Source organism: Lepisosteus oculatus, chromosome 15 (assembly GCF_040954835.1).
Source record: "Lepisosteus oculatus isolate fLepOcu1 chromosome 15, fLepOcu1.hap2, whole genome shotgun sequence".
Classification (NCBI taxonomy): Eukaryota; Metazoa; Chordata; class Actinopteri; order Semionotiformes; family Lepisosteidae; genus Lepisosteus; species Lepisosteus oculatus.
Genome location: NC_090710.1, coordinates 29684455 through 29705849, shown reverse-complemented (window position 1 = coordinate 29705849; position 21395 = coordinate 29684455). Strand labels below are relative to the sequence as shown.

The 21395-nt window shown below is 37.4% G+C and overlaps 1 protein-coding gene across 12 annotated transcripts in view; it reads right to left on the bottom strand.

Moving 5' to 3' along the window:
• The window catches only part of dmd (dystrophin), a 726399-nt gene that overhangs the window by 646113 nt on the left and 58891 nt on the right, over positions 1-21395 (bottom strand). The window lies entirely within an intron of this gene.

Sequence of the window (21395 nt, the reverse complement as noted above, 5' to 3'; positions counted from 1 at the left end):
TTAGCACAATGTAATCAGCTGTGCAGTGGAATTATCTCAACAATATGCTCTCCCCTGCAGATGGTCAGAACATTCCTTCCAGCTATTATATTGAAGTAAGGAAATCAGTCTTAGTCCCCATAAGACACCTCAGTGGACTTTAAAAGGTGCTTTCTATGTAAAGTACATGTGCTTCACTCTACCTTTGCCATCTGAGACACAGTACATGATTCAGTGGAAACTCCACACCAATATCCAGAATGGGGCTGTTTGCAATGTTTCTGCCTTCATGTTCCCTGGTAACACTAAGCTACTGTAGCAGCAATTCTCTTCTGTCCAGTAACTGCAATGAGGTTTAGCATGTGATCCATGATGCCCAGTGCAATGTGGAGCCGTGGTGCATGCTGTTAAGAAGTGACCCTCTGGTAAGGGAAAGGCTCTTTCCTTCCTGGGTCCTTATGTGAAATTCACTGGGTCCAGTTTCATGAAAGGAGCTTCCTGTCAAGTGTGATGAGGGACAATTGGATACCAAATAGCCTTGCAAATTCCCTTTGCAATATTCCTGCAAGCCACGTTCCCAGAAAATATGCACTTATGTTTTTGCAAACTCTTGCAATTAATGAATCATTAATCTCACTGATATACATGTATTAATTAATTAAGGGAAGCTGCTTGACAGTGCTGCACTGGTGTCCCAGGTGAGGCGATGCTGTTGCATGCTTCAGCAAGGCACTTCACCTGAATTGTTCCGGTAAAGTGCACAGCTGTATAAATGAGTGAAAATGTAAGAGGGTTTGGTGAAAAGCTTCAGCCAAATAAATTAATGTAAATTAAAACCAGCAAGCCTGTGAGACTTTTATTCATGCAAGCATTACCTTTCCTCATGACAATTCACCACTGGACATTTATTACTATTGATATGCCGTCACAGTTGTAGGCGTTTTATACTAAGAAGGAACTGAGCAGTTCAAAAAGGTTTTACACATGAATCACTATGCCTGTAATGTCATATTCAAAAATGTTATTCAGTCTTCTTTCTTTAAGTAGAAAGTTGCATTTGGGATGTTTTTTCAGTACATAATGTATGTACAATATTTAGATCATGCGTGTTCCTTGAGGGATTTCGCTTTGATTACTTACTCATACTAATTGTTAGGATAAGTAGTTAAATCACCTGTGTTATTATATATTTCACAGTTGCTAAAATTCTGCATAAAACCTGCAAGACACTGAGTGACTCAGCAGTCCACCTCTGTTTTACTAGGCATGAAACTACACACTACTTTTGCAACAAACTGACTAAACAAAACAAAAACAAATTATCTTAAACAGGTACAATACGGTGTCCATCAAATTTACTCTTACCCTTAATGGAACAGAACTAATAAACATCAAATAACAAAATAAACATTTTACATAATGTTTAATATCCAATGCTTAATAGTGTTGTACAGGACATACTGTAGAGGCACTTGTCATACAAAGTCCCAAATAACATGAGTGTCACATTTATTTACCGTACACCCTTGTAGTTAGTACAATATTTTGTAAATCCTCCCCTGGCAGAGATTACCTTGACTAGACAGCTCCTATACTGTACAGCATGTGTTCTGTGAGGTTCTGGCATTATGAACATTCCCTTGTGTAGAAGTCCTTCTGACTCTCTATTTTCCATTAGTGAAGTGTCACCTTGAGTTACAATAACAATTGTAAAATTGAACTCGGTCTGGAGATTCTGACTGCAAGTTGAGAACATTTATTTTGTCTGCAATTTACCATTCCTTTGTCAATCCGGATGTCTGCTTTGAATCATTGTCTTTCTGGAATGCCCAATTTTGGCCATGCCAAAGCTTCTTGCAGAAAGAACCAGGTGTTTTTTACCAAATGTCCTGGTACTTGTTGCAGTTCATGATTTCCCCTGTCTTAATAACAGCTCCAGGACCTGTAGCTATAAACCTACCACATAATAAAGCATAACAGACTCCTCCCATCCACCAATATTTCACAGTGGATGTGAGTATTTTCTCAACATAACCTCCATGGGTTTAAAAAAAAATAAAAACACTGAAGAGGACGTCCCAAAACCTCACTCTTCATTTCACTGGACAACTAGACATCGGTTAAACCTGTGGTTTTGTTTGGAAAACCAGAGCTGCCTCTTTCTGCGGTGTGCCCTCGGGAAAGGGTTCCTCCTCACAACCAGCTAGAAGTACTACATTAATGCAGGACACATGGAAAGTTTCGCCCCCCCTTTCATGAAGAGGCCAGTGGGCATTGGAGATCTCTAACTGGTGCTTTAGGATTCACAGTAGCCTCCCAAAGCACTGGTTCCACAGGTTTGGGTGGCAAGATACTGTACATCTGCATTCCCTGCTTGGCAGGGTGTCCTTAAACGTGTTAATAATTAACAACACAGCAGAAAGTGGTAAGTTCAGCTTTTTGTGGATTCTTCATCCCCCAACTTGTGAAGATCAGTAACTATTTGCCTGCAGACATCAAAGAGATACCTGACCTTAACCGTGATGATGCATTCTGCCGCTGAATGCATATTGCCATGTGTTATCTCTGATTGATTCCCCAGGAAAGAAAGGAAACCTTCAGAGGCCTCTATACTGCTCTGGCTATATAGGCTTCAACTGCAATTTCAGAGGACATAATGTTTCTGTAGATTTGTATTTACTGAATTATATTTAAAGGAGCACTTAGAGGAGTGAATGAATGCGACTCTCTTGTTTTCTAGAATTCAATTGATTATTTATGACAAATATAACTCTCTGCAATGCTATCACGTCCGGTATCACAGCCCTCATACTAAAGGCATGGTGCCCAAATAATTACAGCTAAATTAAAAACATGGATTGAAATGAATTACTCCACTTTGTTTCCTTTTTTCAAACTTCCATAACGGCCCATAAGTCAGTAGATGGCTATGTTTATTTAAAGTACAATCACAATTCATTTTTTGGAGTGTGGGAGTTCTGAATTTCATTTTTGGCCATATGAACTTGAACTTGAACTTGAACTTTATTGCCATATGTAACCGGTACTGGTACAATGGAATTCTTACTTACCGAAAGTCTCTCGGTTGTAAAACAAGTGTAAAAAACAAGACAAAGTGCAAACAGTGCATCAAGACAATTTACAAACAAACAATAGACAATGTGCAAGTAAACATGTAGACAGTTTGAATGTAAACAATACAGACGTGTAAACAATGACTGGAGATGTGCGACAGATAAGAAATCATAAAGAGGTAGATCTCCGTGTAAAAAAAGAAAGGGATTCCAATTTCCGTATATTAAGAGTTCCTTACAGAAAAATATTTTGCTTTAAGATCACCCTATTAGAGCACCACAGTGTTGTAGTGCTAAGAATTCCTGCCTTGCAGCTCTGGGACCCTGGGTTCAGTTTCTGGCTTTCTATCCGCTTGGACTTTGTAAGTTCTACAGGTGCTCCAAAGACAAGCTCATTGTTTTCTGTAAATGTGGCCCTGCTCTGAGTGCATGTGGCCCGTGACAGACTGGTCTACCTCGCCTTGTGCCTGCAGGTTGCTGGGCTGGGCTCCAGATTCTACCAGACGAGCCCCATTTTTCTACAATCACCCACTGCTCACTAAGAGCACGAATCAGGAATTACTCCCCTGCGATTGCTGCTCAGGAATCCTCTACCTTCCCCATACAGCCGCCACTGCAACAGCCTCTTAGTTTACAGTATTTAGGGGGCCGGCTCACATCCGCAGGTATCGCCCCTTTGGCCAAGTAAGTGAAAGACAAAAATATTTAAAACCCTCTTTCTCAATACCTTGGGAAAGCAAGGGAAATATGTCTGAAACTACTGAATCTACAGTACACCTACACGAGTTGGCTCATGGGATCTCATTTTATACTTGCTCTGAATCTGCTCATTCTACAAACATACTGCATTTCCAGTCTCTCAACTTGATGTGTGTGATAACATCTTGCTCTTAAACAGGTACCTACTATAAGTTGGGTCCTTGGCAAATATGTTAAATCAACAGAAATTACTTAAAATAAAAAAACAAAATACCCTTCACCTCACTGAAGTGTACCACTGGCACATTTACACTGGAACCAGCATTTTTAGGTCAAGGATCTGCATGAAAATGACTGACAGCTCTGAAAATAGATAGTTTCAAATATGACAGATTTACATTGTGAAAAATCTTGCAGAGTGAGAAACAGCAACATGCATGTTTAAATCCCAATGAGAAAAGGTTGGAATTTTTAAAAACCCGTTCTTTATTTTATAAAGACATACAGTAATGCTCGTGTTTGTCAGCCTACAGTTAAAAAGGTCAATAAAAAGGGAAATATTGTATAGAAAGAAAGATTTAATTAGATTAATCATTTCAGACAACTGCAGAGAATGAGACAATTTTCTAAGCAAGGTGTCCCACAAAATATTAATTTATCTGCAGGGGATATCTGTAAAAGTACAGAATGATTAAATGAAAATAGTCGGAAGTTGTTGATAGATCTACAGTATAATACATAAAATCACAGTTATGGTTTTGCAAACCCATACAACCTAGGAACAAAATGTCAATTCTGAGAGACAATAACACCTTGACAGACATAAAATCATTAAACTTAACAGGATTTAATATTTAAAAGATTATTCTAAACAGCGAACACAGAAAGCAAGACTACACTTTTCATTTCCCTGCCATATTAATTTAAACCAACATATGAAACCAACAGTTTTATAATGCAAGCAAAGAATGAATTGAAGCCAGACAAATGCTTGGAAGCTTGGAATACAGGTAAAAATGTTCATTACTCATATATACAATATACAGTATATACACAGAGATGTATAGAAAGACTCCTATACATATCTACATATAATAATATGATATTAAAAGATCAAACTTTGTGACATGTTTTAGTGAATGAGCAAATATAGAGAGCCAGCCTTCTTTTTTTGTGCTTTGACATGTACTATACTGTATATCTTTTCAGTCCTAAGCAGCAAGTCTGCCTCTAACAGTATTATCTTGGAAAGAGGAATACCGAGAATCTCTCAGTGAGTTCAAGGACCTTCATAAAATATTTTGGACATGCTCCAAGAGCATCAAAATCAAAGCTGGTTTTAAAGCACTTCACTGCGAATAATATAACATATCTGATAAACCAGAAATGCCACATCAGCTTAAGACTCCTTATTTATAATTTATGAAAGAGGTATTACAATGACAACTGAAACTAGATAAGTCACTTAATCAGATGCAAATGCAGGAAAGAGTATGCTGTAGATATCATCTAAACTGAAAATTTCACATGATCAATGAAAAACAAATCAGCACTCTAACATCATGTTATATGTTGAGTAATAAGACAGCACTTGATGCCAACAGTTCATTATGTGAGGGAGAAAAGATCTTTCTTACTTGGTAATCTTTACTATGCTTAATAAAGTTACTTATATATTCATGTGTTGGCCAAAGGTGACTGTATTAGCATTCTGACTGCTAAAATAATTAGCTTGAAAATGTCATTAAGGCTGCAGTGAAATATCACTTTCACAATCCTTCCATCAAAGCTTCAGTGGCTCTCATTAATAATGAAATATCAACTGGTATCAAGGAAACGATCAAGATGGATCAGGTTTTAATGAATGTTTTGGTCAGAAAGGTTTCAAACTGGTTTGTGCTATTTGTGCTAAAGGAAATTTAAAATTATGGATTTTCAGCTGAAATCTTTCTATTTTCTTTCTCGTTGTAAATTCGAAAACCAGACAAAATAAGACAAACTGTACCCTTAATTTGAACAGGAAAATCAAAAAGGTAATAGGCAGGTGTTTAAACTAGCTCTTTATGTGTAACAGGTCTTTCATTGAAGCCTCTTTCATCCTTCCAAACTGAATTAGGGGTCCCACAGGCTTGTTGCATATCACTGAAAAACATTTCAGAAGGGCTTCAGATTGGCTCACTGAATTAAGGTGCTCACTCTGACAGAGCCCCTGTAGTTCAGACACTGCTGGTCTTAGTCAGTCATTAGTCAGACATGGCTGGGATTTCCTCAGTACGCTCACAAAAAGACTAGTTAGGCTGCTGGAGTCAGTATCTTTAGCTTGCCAAATGGGGGCTCTTGGGTCTCACCTCAAGATATATGTCACTCCTGAAGTTGCAGCTAACTCTTCTGTAAGGCAAAGTGACCCTCCTAAGGGTATCAGAGGAGAAAGTACACAAGGCTCTCCTTACTACTCTCCTTTACCATGGTATATTTACCATAGGTTTTTTACACTTTGACTGTTTTACCACGAATTTACTGCAGTGTCCTAGTTTCACTACGCTGTATTACACTGAACCAAGAGAACACCATGGTGTTCCTTTTACAGTGACACATTTAGCATGGTATTCCCATGGTCCAGTGTAGTAAAGCACAGTGAAGCCACAGGAAGATCCTAGATGTCATGTGAGTAAGGTAAAACCTCACACTCTTCATCCTCAAGTTCAGGTAAAAAATGTGTAAGTAATGCTTCTTTTACTTAACACGTACAGTACTCTCTTCTGTTTAAAATCACATACTGTAAATGCTGTAATATGGAGGTTTCTAAATTAAAAATATCATAAGAATTGCATTTGAAGCTTATAGCCTCCTATGGATCTACAGCACTAAGGACAGAAAGTCAAAATGGAAGTGTCTGGGTGCACTGGTTTGTGTAAGGGAAGACTCTCTTCTGCAGCTCATTACATGCAGGATACGAAGGTGGATGGAACCATGATAACAGGGCTGTTATTACGCCCCCAATCTGCATGGAGAATGATCTTCATTACACAATGTCATTTAACAATTGACATTTGATCTGGAGAAGTTCTTAAGAAAAAGAAATTTCTTGAGTGCCCTGTCATCTGGTATCATCTTAGACTGGAATCCTGATGGAGAGACAGCTGCTTTCTCCACATCTTTGACACCTTATCTGCTCATCATTGTTCTTATAGGATGCAATCATAATGCATTACAGTAAATATATTTAACATTTCAGGCAAGCTACTGTAAGTATTAATAATAACTTTAAAACCACAAGCAGTTTCAAAGGCACGGCGTCACAAAATATTAAAGTCACTGTTTTTCATTCTCCAATTATAAAGTCAACAAAATGATACCTAAGAAGTTTGGACTTTTTTACTTTTACTTGCTGGCTGTAGCTCTGAGCACGACATCAGAAACATGTGCTATTAGAAACTGACATGTGATGAACTGAGCTAACCGAACATAAAAATAAATTATTTCATCCAAATAAGAGACACAAGAAATCTTCAACACAGCTTTGCCAAATGGGAAACAAGCATTATAATATGTGCAAAACCAAATAGTTCTAGTAGACTTGCAATACAATATGAAGTGATGCTGACTGATAAAAGGAATGTTTTTGCAATTGTAAAAGCCTTTGGATACACTTGCTTGCCACTTCATTATAACTACTGATTTGGAATGCAAGATTAGAATTTATACTCTCTTTTCTTCCTGAACAATGGTATTTAAGGTTCCTTGTCAGGAAACCTGTGTGTTGAGCTCATTTCTTTTCTATAATGCTTTAAAATGATGGACAAATGTATCTGAAATGTTTTTATTTGTATTACTTGTCAAAATGCACATTGCCTTTAGTACCTGAAATATGCCTCTGAGACTCAACATATTACACCATTTAGAATATACTGTAGTTTACATTCTTATGACTTCAGGCTTTAAACATGTTTATATTCTGAAGTTTACAAAGTATCGGGCATTAAAATGATGCAATAAAACTGCCACAGAAATGGCCTTGCTCTAAAAGCCTTGAAGACTAGTACAATTCTCGAAGAGTCCTGGAACTCAAGCTGGAACACAACAAACCTATATGTACAGTAAACGATCAGGTCTGAGCGAACCTCACAATTGCCCCTTTGGAAAAGTAGACAAACGTTTATTACGGTGTTCAAGAAACAAAGGGAACACGTCTGAGGAAAATAGAAAAAAAAAAAACAAGATTTTGTGATTTTAAGATCGACTGAGACACAATACAGTTTTTTCACTTTTTTTAAGGGCCAAACAGTACAAACGGTTTTGTACGATTTCACATAAAAACAAAGGAAACTTTATCTACAGTAACACTGCCTATAGGAGATGTAGACTAAGGAATGGTAACCGTGATCACAACACTGGGATAGGTTATTAAGATTGCATATTTTGGGTACCTTGACTTTGAGAGACTGAACATAAAGGTATACATGATTTAGTAAGACTGTATAAAGTAATAACTATTGCTCTGCCTTCTCTATCCATAATTAAATGCTGCTCTACACTGCACTGTCCATATTACCCTGACCTTATTAGTGAGTTACTGGTATGCAGGTCTGGAGCCAGGTGGCATCACTGTTTTGTGTGTTGCTTCTGATTTGCTGGCCACGCAACAGCCAACATGGACACTGTATTATACACTGCAGAGTAGTAATAATTTTCTAATACAATCTTTTTCTTTCTCAGTTTACATGTCTTCATCTACTGCATTATTCATTATTCAAAAGCAGAAAGCTGTTCCAGTTGTTGATCTCAAGAGTCAGTCCTGATGTGAAAAACCTTTGAGGTATATTGTCACAAGACAAAACAATTTGCACACAAACAGCAGTGTTGGAAATGCTTTTAATTACCACACTGAAGAGTGTGGCAGTCTGTATTCCCCATTTACAACATAAATAAAATCCTGTAATTCATCAAATAAAGTTCCAACAAACAGAGATACTTGTATCTGAGTAAATAAACTACTACTGTACATAACCTTTAACAGCCTGAAGTTCTTCTTCCTTCTGAATTCAAAATCAGGTTTAGACATTATCCCAGTGAAACTGCAGCACATCAGTTGGTCAGTGCTGGGTCACTTCATTTCTTCTATGAAAAACAATTAGCAAGGACACAATGAAATCATTTTGAGGTTACGTATAAATAACGTTTGTGCTGCCCTTGTCAACTACCTCAAAATACAGGTCTGTACCTCCAAGTTAGTGTCTCAGATATTCATCTCTTTAATGTAAAACAAACTGTACAGTACAATACGGTACATTTAAGTTGCCAGAGATCATTCTATAAGTACAGTACAGATTATTGTTTTTCATACATATTCTTTGCATTTCCAACACGAAGGTGAGTAAAATGTACAGTACAGAGCTGTCAATGCATCAGCAAAATACTGTATATTGTAATGGGGATGGAAAGTCCAGAGTGAAAGATTTGGTCTGAACTGTATTTTCTGGACCTCCCACCCTCTGTCAACTGACCAGCTAGGAGAAGATAACTGGTCAGGTGGTGAATGAAAAACCAAGAGAGAGAGTAGAGCCACTGTACTGCAGGAGAGCAGAAGGAGAAGGTGCTAACAGAACAACAGGTGCACTTGACCCATGGACATGGGAATTTATTTTGTTTTGAAGAGTCACTGAGCAAAAAATAAGCCTAGAGAAGATTGTTTTGGAAGGGTTTTGTGAGGAGTCTCCGAGAGAGACTTGAAGCTTAGGGAAGGCTCTTGGAGAGAGATTACACTTCAGAAGCTTGTTGAAAGGGTCGCAGAGAAAGACCTTATTGTGAAAACCAATCAACAGCTTAGGTACCCAGTTATTGATAGAGAGGAGCTAAAGAAGACAGAAGCTCAAAGAAGAGCTGAGCTTTCGCTGCTGTTTTGCAAATTTGATTGTTTTACCCACACTGTAAAGAATGCTGGTTTTGAACCTGTGCTAGTCTATTTTATCTTTACCTGCCAAGTAAAAGAACACTGCTAAAGTACACCACCCCCTGTGTGTCACAAAAGCATATATAAACTTTATGCACAACTCATAACATGCCTTAGATTAAGCTTAACAATACAGTAAGTAAACTGTTGTCTTAGATTTAAGCATGTTTGGTGCTAACAGTATTTATCACTCCAGTGTTTCCAAATGTAGATGATGAACACAAGGGAACATTTCAGACATTTACATAGTCTCTTGGATAATGTGTACCATATGAGCACAGTCTCTACAGGAAGTGATCAGTAATGCATGTCAACATACTGTATCTATGATTAGCAAATTGTAAGAATTTCTCAAAGTACTTCTCACTACATATTAAGGAGCTACTGTACAACATGCATTTTCAAAGTAAGACTTATCTCCAAGCACAGAGATACTGTACCACAGTAATTAGGAAGATGGAAATTTCAATTTCATAAACATACATGCACACATTGTAGTCTCGGTCATGGCCGACAACATCAAAAGCCGGCTAAAAGTTAGCAATTATTTTTGGATTTTTTTGGATTGTAAACCTGTTTCCAATTTAATTCAATTTCAGTCTCTTTGCAAACCTTGAAATAAGTCTATACATTTCAAGTGACCTTGACAGTCTGTGAAAAAAAGAATGGAATTGAATATAATGGAGAAAAGCAATCTAATACTATAGATGGAAATAAAGACACGAATTGTCTCCATCCTCAATGGGCTATAAAATTTGCTTCTTCAATGATGCACATACAGTAGAACAGTTTATTAGAAGTCTGAAATTTTCTTTCAAAAGGACCATCAATGCTACAGCTACACTTGTCATTAAACTGCGACTAAACCATGAACTAACATCTGGAAAATACTGTACAAATGTTTACATTGACTTTATAAAGATAGTCAATAAATGTTCACTTTCAAATAAAAAATGGAATGCAAAGTACAGCACAGGTTTCCCCTTTTTTCGAAGGATGTTGTTATAATTGATCAGTACAATTACCTGTCAGCACGTCTTTTAGTTTCAAAATGCATTTTGAAAATGCTTGGCAATCAACCAAAAGGTGTTTCAAATATATATTGTCTCGAATACACATGTACGTTGTGGTCTTTATTTCACTCAATTTACTTTTCAGGTCATTTTTAAAATCCACATTTTTCCCTGTGCCATTAAAGGTGGGATCTGTGCAGTCTGGGTGGATGCTCTGCGCCATTAACTTGCCTCAAGAAAAACAAATGACAAATAATTTAGATACCCAAAGGCACTGCATGACTTTGCCCAGAATTCTTCTTAGACTGTTACCTTAGGCATTTGCACCTGAAGCTACTCTTTAATTCAGCTGTGTCTTCCCCCAGACTCCACCAAAAAGACTTCAAAGTCTGTCAACAAAAATCAATGCTTTTCTGAAGCACGTCTTTCAAATAGAAGCTTTTCTGGCTTGGAACAAGAACAATTTTAACCTTTAATTTTACTTTGTCAGTTCAATACACCCTGTGTGGTTGCAGACATTGTCATCCTGTCCCAAAGTATTAGGCTATTTATTCATGATTGAAACGGAAACTTTGTAAAACAATTCTATGGCACTTCAGTAACTATTACCCACATCTAATAGGTGACTCTACTCCAGCAGATGATTTTTTGCTCAACTATCTTTGCACAATACAAAATATTAAGCTGCTGTTCAAGTGAGCCCTGCCTGAAATGTGGAATGCAACAAAATAAAATTAAAATTGAAGTTGAAATCGGAAAGCATTGGAAACCGTTTTTTTGCTAATAAATGGAGAGGCTGTTTCTTCTGAACTCCTTGACAGATTCAATAAATTGAAGATAACAAATCTCAATGAAGTGCATGTAATTCTGACATTAACTGATGACTTCTTAATCATATATGAATATCCTACACATGTACTTACAGTACTTCTGTGAACAAGATTCTTAATATTTCCAATTTAGACACCTTATCCCATCTTTGATATGTTAGAAAATAACTTGAGCACTGTCAATCTCAATAGTGATAGTTTTATTTTAAATATTCGTCTTGTGCATTTTGTGCTTGTGCATTTTACCACTAACTGCATGATGATCATCACTAGAAAAAATGTCCTGTTACTGAATCACCTTTCACTAATAACATTTTTGTTTTAGGTGGGTGTTTTAATGTGGTATTCTGAACTAAAAGAGAAAATAAATGTTTGCTGTCCATTCTATAACAATAAGACTGATATACTGTATCTGCTTATTTTATCACTTTATTTCAAGTACTACAGAAGAGATCAGCCAGGGCACTGACATTCTGTCCCCAGCCCACCAAAACATCATTTTAGTCATATAATGGGGAGCACCTGCATATAAGTCACCCCACTATAATTCATTTTGCACTGATGGTGTTGAATAAAAGAGGAATGTAATGTAAAAATTACTGCACTTAAATTGATTTTCAAGCAAACAAAATCCAACAATGTGCATGAGTGCGTTATATACACTGTATGCTATGGGATACTGAGGATATAATAGTAATTCCTTATACTTATATAGCGCTTTTCTGGAAACTCCACTCAAAATGCTTACAGGTAATAGGGATCCCCTCCACCACCACCAATTTGCAGCATCCACCTGGATGATGCGATGGCAGCCATAGTGCGCCAGAACGCTCACCACACATCAGCTATCAGTGGGGAGGAGAACTGAGAAATGAAGCCAGTTCATAAATGGTGTTTATTAGGAGGACATGATTGGTAGAGACCAGGGTGAAAACAACCTCTTTAAATACATTTCTTAAACATAAGTTTCCAGTAAATCTTGTCTTACTGTACTAATATATACATGTATTTATAATTTACATTAAGAGAGAAAAATGTTTAAGGTTGTTCTGACAAAGACTGTATGATAAGCATGAATGTATGTACTGTATACTAATGAAGCTAATGAAGAACAATGTGCTGATGCTCATGTACTGTACAGTACGTGCTCAATCAGACCTCAGTGGGCACATACATAATATTAATTAGATTTTGAATGGTAAGCAGATACCTTTGTTGATAATTGAAGTAGTAGGGATAACAAAATACTGAGCTCAAGTGATGGGAGCTCATAAAAATGCCAGGTGCTCTGTGTTTGATATTTGAGATAAGTTCAAATTCAAATTGATTAAGAATCTGTATACACAGCAATTAAAACAAAAAAAATGGGGGCTCGTTTGAGGCTGTGCTGGTGACATAATCCTCCACAAATGTAGACAGTTGAATTCTCCCATGGCAGCAGACTCTGTCTTGTGGCTTAGCATGGCACGCTGTTATCTATGGTGCTGTGTATGCTCATGATTTCCTGAGCGATTGCGATCCAATCTCAGTAGGCACAGAGTAGAGCTGCATCCATCACAAATAGGCAGTGACAGACACGGAAATGTCCAGCCTGAGTAATAAAGATGGCCTGGTTGCTATCAGCATGATGGAAGGCATCCTGTCTGTGACAAAAGTTGCTTGGAGAATGAGATGTTCTGCTTTAGGAATCAGCAGTCCAACCTTGCGAAACCAGGAAACATTGCTTGGGACAAGCTGTGTCCTGGAGGGCAGAGGGTCACCATATCAAGCCAGGACCATCACATCCACCCAGTCCTCTGTGTAACTGTTTGGAGACAGCACTGGTTACAGTATTAGGCAAATACATAAAGCAACAACAAATGTATGAGAGAAAAGGTGTTGTTCGGACACTGCTCAGGCCTGAAATGTTGATAGATAAAAATAAAATCATCAGCTTCTATGTGCTGGAGGACATCTGGGGCGGAGCGGAGCGGTGGCTCTGTGGCTAAGGATCTGCGCCTGTGACTGGAAGGTTGCCGGTTCAAATCCCGTGGCCGGCAGAGGAATCCTACTCCGTTGGGCCCCTGAGCAAGGCCCTTAACCCTAACTGCTCCAGGGGCGCCGTACAATGGCAGACCCTGCGCTCTGACCCCAAGCTTCTCTCCCTGTCTCTGTGTCTGTGTCTCTATGGAGAAAAGCTGGGGTATGCGAAAAGACGCATTCCTAATGCAAGAAATTGTATAGGGCTAATAAAGAAACATTATACATTATTATTATTATTACATCTGAGGTGGTGACATAGAGGGTGGTGGAGTACTCTATTCACTGATGAATGCCATTTTTTATTTGATACATCTGCTGAAAGACAACTTACAGTATGCGGATGATTTGGTGAGCATTATGCTGAGTGTTGCATTGTTCAGATCAACTGATTCTGACCAATTTCTACCAACCTGGGATGCTCTGCCATTCTGAAGCTGCACAGGCAGAATAGCTGAACATCCCAGCAGGAGGTTGACTTGGCCAATTCTAAGACTTTTCACTTTTTTTTCTCCTGATGAAATGGTTGATTGCATCGGCTGTATGTTTTGTCTTTCTGCTTAATGAAATGCAATACAATAAGCAAGAAGGCAGATTCGTTTACATAAGTAGATAAACTGTTTCTGGAAATGTCAGAATTCATTCTGCTTCTGATAACATCAGTACCAGTACCAGTATCAGTATCAGTAAGACAAGTTCTAGAAGTGGCCATGTGGCTAAGCTTCATAGATGTGGTGGTGTTCTTTGGATCATCTGCAGCTCATTTTTTATTACATTTAACTTGTCTGTTGTTTTTATTCTGCCATCTGCCATGGACACCACATTCATCAAATTAACACCAAATGGTGGTCCCAGAGAAATTACCATCCCATTAAAGATCCCCAGTCTTTAACACTGGGACTAATTTAGATCCCATAACCCAAATCACTTTTTAGAGCTCAAAATTGCTTGTCATTTTCCAAGAGACTTTCCAACTGTCCTTGAATTTCTTTACGATGGAAGGTATGGTTTAGAATGAGATGTTCAATGTCCCATGAATGATTTATAGTCCTCACCAGAGAACATTGGGCAACTTTTCAGGCTTTCCCCATGTACAGGGCCTATTATTTCACTTAGAATTAAGTGATATTAAGTATTTCCAAAAATCTGTGTGTGCCTGGACCAAACAACCTGCTGCCTTTGTGTGTAAGCAAGTAAGGGAGATCTTTCCCAGGACAGTCCAGATGTACCTGCAGGGTGTGGGTAGCCATTCCACCTGGTAGCTTCTTGACCAATCACCAATCGTATTCTCCCCAGTTCAAAAAGTGCATCACCACAAGGCCTTAGGAGAAATCATGTCACCTACAGTAGCAGGCAAACCAGAGACAACGTTCAGCAATACTTACAGTAAGTGGGATGGGAAACTGTAATACTATCACTTTTGTAGCAGTTATAGATATCAGAATACTCTTCTCATATGCTCCATGTTCAGTAAAGCCAGCACATATCAAACAAAAAGATGTTCACTGATAGTGTAAGACAAGATACATTATGCAATGTTTCTGCATCTCATGGTGTCTGAAAAGACTGATGTACCATGCACACTTGGGTCATAGCTCACGGAATGTTATTATTATTTTCACTCAGATATACTGCACCAGGATCTTCCTTACACAGGAACTTCCAAAGGATTAACTGAATCTACATGTCAATGGCTTTCCACCTAATCCAATGATTTTCAAATGTAAACCTCCAAAATAATCTCTAAAACCAACAGATTTTAAAATGCAACTAAGGCCACAATATTTAAACATATTTGAACACATAAAAGAAGCCTACAGGCACTTGACAAATTTTAAAAGTTATATATACTGTATATTTAATTCAATATAGATATATACAATCATAAGGTAACTTAGCTCCCTCCCTCCACTTCCAATATTTTGTGAGGTATTTACAGAAAATCAAGTGGAATGGCCCAAAAACTATCTGTGGTAATCCTTAGACAATCTTGACAAACATACTGTATACAGTACTTCCTATAATTGAAGGATGTCAGCATTGCTGACTATACAGTAGGTCTATGAAAATCTAAAAAGGGTATTACAAGCTCAGATAAAACCACTTCTTTAAAATAGCTTGTTGAATTCAGGTAAGAAGTATATAATATTTCAGACTGATATACTCTGAAAAATGTTTTTGTAGGTATATTTACATCTATTAAATGCAAAATTGCACAACACAATAGTTCTTACAATGGGGGCGTTAATATCCAGGTGCAAATATGCTCTTTGTGAATGGTTTAGATTTACAAAGCCTGCTTCAAATATCAGAAGATATACCTGTCAAAAGATTAACATCCAAATGAGAATTAAAAGCAGTGTGATTTTTCTAGGCAACAGAGAAGGTGAGAAGCTTAAAGCCGCAGGCTTGCAATGTTGATTTTAATGAAAAGTGAAAATTACTTGAATTTCCAATGAGTTAAAGATTATTGTTGACATTTGAAAAAACATTTGCTCTATCAATAATCCATTAATAAACTGTGGTCAATAAAACAAAATTCAACACAGCTCACAGTGGCTACAATTTTTTAAATTGTTTCACCTTAATGACTGAAATAGATACCACAATTAATACAGTACATTGAATTTTCAGGGCAAGCAAAATCGTTTTCCAGAAAAAGCACAATCAACAAATCACAAATATGTTCCTATAAATCTCAATATACCATTAAGTAATTCACTAATGGAAGACTATATAATTAATGCTATATAATAGTATAAAGCGACACAATATACTAGATATTTTCTTGAAACAATGATGCCGACTAGCACAGAGATTCTCAGTGCATAACTCAAATCCAGGTAGCCAAACTCCAGCTACAAAGCAATTCCAAGTGTCCCTACAGTACATACAATATGATTCTACTTCTTTTCATAATTAAATTTCATAACAATTCACTTAAATCATGCTGATATATCAAAATCATTGCCACACCCTCCATGTCTAGAAATTTATGCTTTTCATGGCATGCATTACAAAGTCATATGGAGTGTACAGTATATCTTACACAAGAAGAGTGCATTGCAGAACAAGTGTATTAACTGCATCACCATGCTTGTAATGCTTACAGTGCAGTTAGGGATGCATGTTAAAATCTGAAAATTGTTGATTTGAAATACTTCATGACGGGCATTTCATGCTCTGTGTATAGAAGAATGTTTCTTGTTTTACATACTGTATATATATTGACATATTGCACATTCTCTGCAAAGAAGATCCCATCTACTAGTTTAAGGACAATTAGAAATAGGCTAGAAGTTTATTTCCAACTTCTGCTTGCAGAGATTCTAAATGAAGGAACCGTTTTGCTGACAAAGATCACTTGTAATAAGCGTGCCATTTAATTCCATGCACCACAGTAAGATATATTCTTTTGATGGATTTTTTTCCCAATTATGCTATCATTTGTCCTCTAGCAAAAACGAAATAAATTGTAAACAAGCAGAAGTACGACCTGTTAATCTATCACAAATTAAATTGAGCAAAAGTGTCTTTTTCTGTGCATGCAGAAATAATACAGATCAATGAGAAGTTAAATTGTTACAGTCTCAAGTACAATGTCTCAGAAGCAGATCAAAATAAGGTATGTGTGTGTGTAAGGTAAAGTGTGTGTGTACTTTCTATTCAAAACAGGGAAGGGGTGGCCTGTTACTATAATGAGGAATATATATACTGTACTATAATGAGGAATGTAATAGTTCAGGGGGGGAGCTGCGTCAGCATGCGTAGGCTGCAAAGGAACAAGTAATAGGTTTATTCCATGCTGAAAAAAAGAAGAGGGAAAACACAACGTTTCGGCCGTGGAGCCGCCTTCTCACACCTGAAGAAGGCTCCATGGCCGAAACGTTGTGTTTTCTCTCTTCTTTTTTTCAGCATGGAATAAACCTATTACTTGTTCCTTATAATGAGGAATGTCTGCAACTCCTGAGCCTATAGTTTTTTTGAGGATCTACTGTATGTCCCAAAGATGTTCACCACGGATTCACAAAAACATTATGATTGGGAAGAAAATACATAGCATTTCTAAAATGATATGTTTCAGTACAGCTTTTTAATTTTTTACAAGTTTATAAATGTCCTCAGAGACATATAGCAATACAAAATATGAATAACTCAAGTCCTAAATTTCCCAGACAGTTGATTTACATTTTCTGCCATAGTGTAATTTCTACAATTTTCCAAACCATGTGGCAGAAAACAAACTTATAGTAGCGATCAGTAAAGTATTTCAATGCTACCAGAATTGTACAGACAGAAAATCTGGGAGTAGCTTTAATAAAAATCTATTGTGGAAAATATGAATCAGTTCATTTACTGATTAACTATTGCCAAAGTAATATTTGTTCTATAGTTCCAAAGCTGGAATGAACAGTAACTTGAGATGATGTACCACGAAAGGTGGTTAATATATTACCACCTCTCATACTGTAACACACACATACTATACCTTAAAAAGATACGCTTTACAATTTATGTTAGTAGATGTGTAACTCGTATCTTATCTAACACACTTTGTGGTACATTATAAACAATACAGAGAACTAGAACTATGGTGCCCTCTTCTGAGTAATGCACTAGAACTGCCCTTTAAATTCATACTGCACATTCTCTCAAAACCTAAGGCTGCAAACACCACCAATCACACTAGTGTCATTTTGGTCTCTCCATCACCCTGCTGTAAGCCTATAGAAAATTAAAAAAATGTTTCTTTAAATGTTTTGCCACAACTGCCTCTAAAAGACTTAGATGTTCCTTGTAAGTACAGTAGAACACTTTAAACTCAATAGGCAATTTGCACAATACAGTACGTTATGTGTTCACTCTTTTGCTGACAACCAGAGGACCAGACAGCTAAGCAATTTATGACTGCATAGGTCATTTCTAAAAGAATCTAAACAAAAAATAAGTTGCATGGTGCTCTAGAATATATAAGGAACCCAACACCTTGAATTTAATTTTATAATGCTTATTCTTGTTAAACTCCAACCCAGATTTATTTGATTTGAGCAGCAAAATAGAACAAGTAAGTTTCTTTAAACCTTTTCTTTTGCTAATGAACTCAGAAACTACTGTGCTGAAGACACTGTTAGCTTTATTACTGCTTCAAATATTTCAGCCAAAAAACACGCCATTCTGTCTCTTGAGAAAAGATGTTAAAAGTCTTAATACAGCCACTGTATTAAGACAGAACAATTGCAAAGTCCCAGTTTAATAGGCTTTAAAATGCAAGCTTTATATTCTAAAATTCTACCAAGCTTTGTATGCTTTAAGATTAGTGTATTAATATTTATAAGATGATGCTGCAGATTAAGAATAATTACGTTTTCCATGTAATCACTCTTTTGTTTCAAGCTAAGACTTTCTAACAAAAGGTTCCAGGACAAGGCAGCATCATCTAACATAGATTCCTGTCCCAGTTTGTTCGATATGCTACAGAATACTGCATTCAGGACTCACATCTATTAAATAATAAAATGAGTAAAGTGATCCAACACAACCGTTTCTCATTAGTCGTAATGGGATTAAATTATTTTATTGTGATTATCAATTCAGGGTGGTACAGTGGGTAGCACTGCATCATGGTCCTGGATTTAGAGCAGTCTAGGTGGAGTTCATGTGTTTGTCCATGTTTGTCCTGCGTGTTTTGTTTTGTGCCTGTGGATTTTCTCTAGATGCCTACCATAGTCCAAATACTGCACACACTGTCTGGGTAATTGGGATCTCAGAATGGCTCCCTGTTTGCTGGTTCGCAAGAGAGCCTTATTATGGATTTGTGTCCTTTCCAGGTTATAATCCTGCCTTGTATGCTGTGCTTACAGGGTTTTGATCCACTGCAAACCTCTAAGGATAAAGTAGTAACTAAAAATGGATGGATGGCTTATTAAAATAAGCAACACTCCTCAGAATGTACAAAATACAATTACACTGGACTGCTTCTCTTTAACAACAATGTCTGAAAGGGAAATAAGGAGTCATTTCTATGTTATTGCCATTACATTTTAAGCAATATTTTCTGGGCAAAGACCTACAGTACGCAACACTCCAGCCTATTAGAATGAGCAATCAGTGGCTATCACCTCTACTATTTAGTGAATACAAAATAGTAACACTATTATAACACTTCCTCCCACCAGTCGATTCAAGCATGATAGTTCTCAGAAAAATGTAAGATCAAAAGTCTGTTGTCATGCAGCTTTTTTTCCCCCTCCTAGTCAAGACCTATTTTTTGTTCTTTGTGTAACAGCGAGTTTTTTTTTTTCCATGTTAGCAAAGCTGTAAATCTCTCCCGACTGAGCCAGGAGAAGAGATATCAGCTTGCACTGTGGAGTGTGGTCAAGGACTGGATAGTTCTCATTGGACCTGAGAAGTGATAGGTTGTCTGGTTTCACACGAAGGGTAAAGAGACTGTCACTCCCATATCTCAAGGACAGAGGCCTCTTTGCCCTCTTGGGCCTGCAACAGGTGGCAGATTCTGTCCTCCCCTTTGCAATCATCCCTGGGGTTAAGTGTGCTGCTGGCAGAAGGATTATATCCAGTCTCATGCTGTTAAAAGGCTGAGAACTGGATTGTGTGTTGGGGCCAAACTGACCCTGAGAAACCCTCGCACAACTGCCTGAGGACCCAACAGCTATGAGACAGCAGCGCTTACTGCCATTCCACAGGGCCATGTCACTCAAATGAAAGCATACGGCAACTTCACCTTCTTCTAACTAACTGCACTAGAATTTGTATAAATCTGTGTGCCAAGTAAAATCGAAATCGCTGAGAGGTAAATTACGTTAGACACCAGGTCCCAGACAAGAAGCAGTTCTGTGATTTTGTGTTCTTTTCAAGTTTCGACAACAGAAAAGTCTAGAACTGTCCTTTTTCTAACCACCTGCTTCTAGTTCAATTTAATTTCAGGTCAGCTGTCAGATTATCCAATTAAGATGATTTATCCTACAAGACAAAGCTAACAATTTTCACGTACTACAGAAAGTAGCATTCTGAATACAAGAACGACACAATGCTCTGAAACCTTACAGCTGGGGTTTTTCTAAGCCGATCCAGATTTGTTTCACACAATCATCATCAAACCAAATCTAACGTAACTTCTGCTTCACTCTGTCCAGATTCTCTAAAGCTTTTTTTTATTAAAGCAAAATATGCCACAGCTGCACCTTGCCTGAAGCAGATCACAGCTGAGGATATGCCAAAAACATGCAGCCTTTGAGGACAATGGAAAAGTCTCAGTTTGCATTAGTCAGGAAATCCGAGGTTTCACTAGACATGTTTCCAAATATTAAACAGCTTCAAAATTAGCTGTCAAGTCTCATTTCTATATGTCAAAGCTTTTTTTTTTACAAATAAGCTGATATAGGGAAATTAGGAGCAGTAATTAAGCACAAAATCAGAGAGCAGCTGGGGAGGCATCAAGTTGGCAAAATGCAAGTACAGTTTGGTTTGCTGAAACAGATGCAGCAGTTATCTACAACAATACTGCTGGACCATTTCTGAGTTTTTTTTCTTTTGCTACTGTACACTCCCACCTCTTCAGGAATAAATTAATAAAAAAAAAACATTTGTGAAATAAAACAAAGTGGAACCAGCAGCAATAAACTCACATTGCTGCACTCATAACATCATATAAAGTAAGGAAAGATTCATTACAAGACACGGTATTATCAGTAAGCCCAAGTGGTTGTAATACTCTCTGGCAATTTCTACAGGGAATATTTTTTTGCTTCTTTCTTTCCTTCTAACCCACTTTCTAAAGCTAGACTGACTACTGTTTTTATTTTTTTGTTGT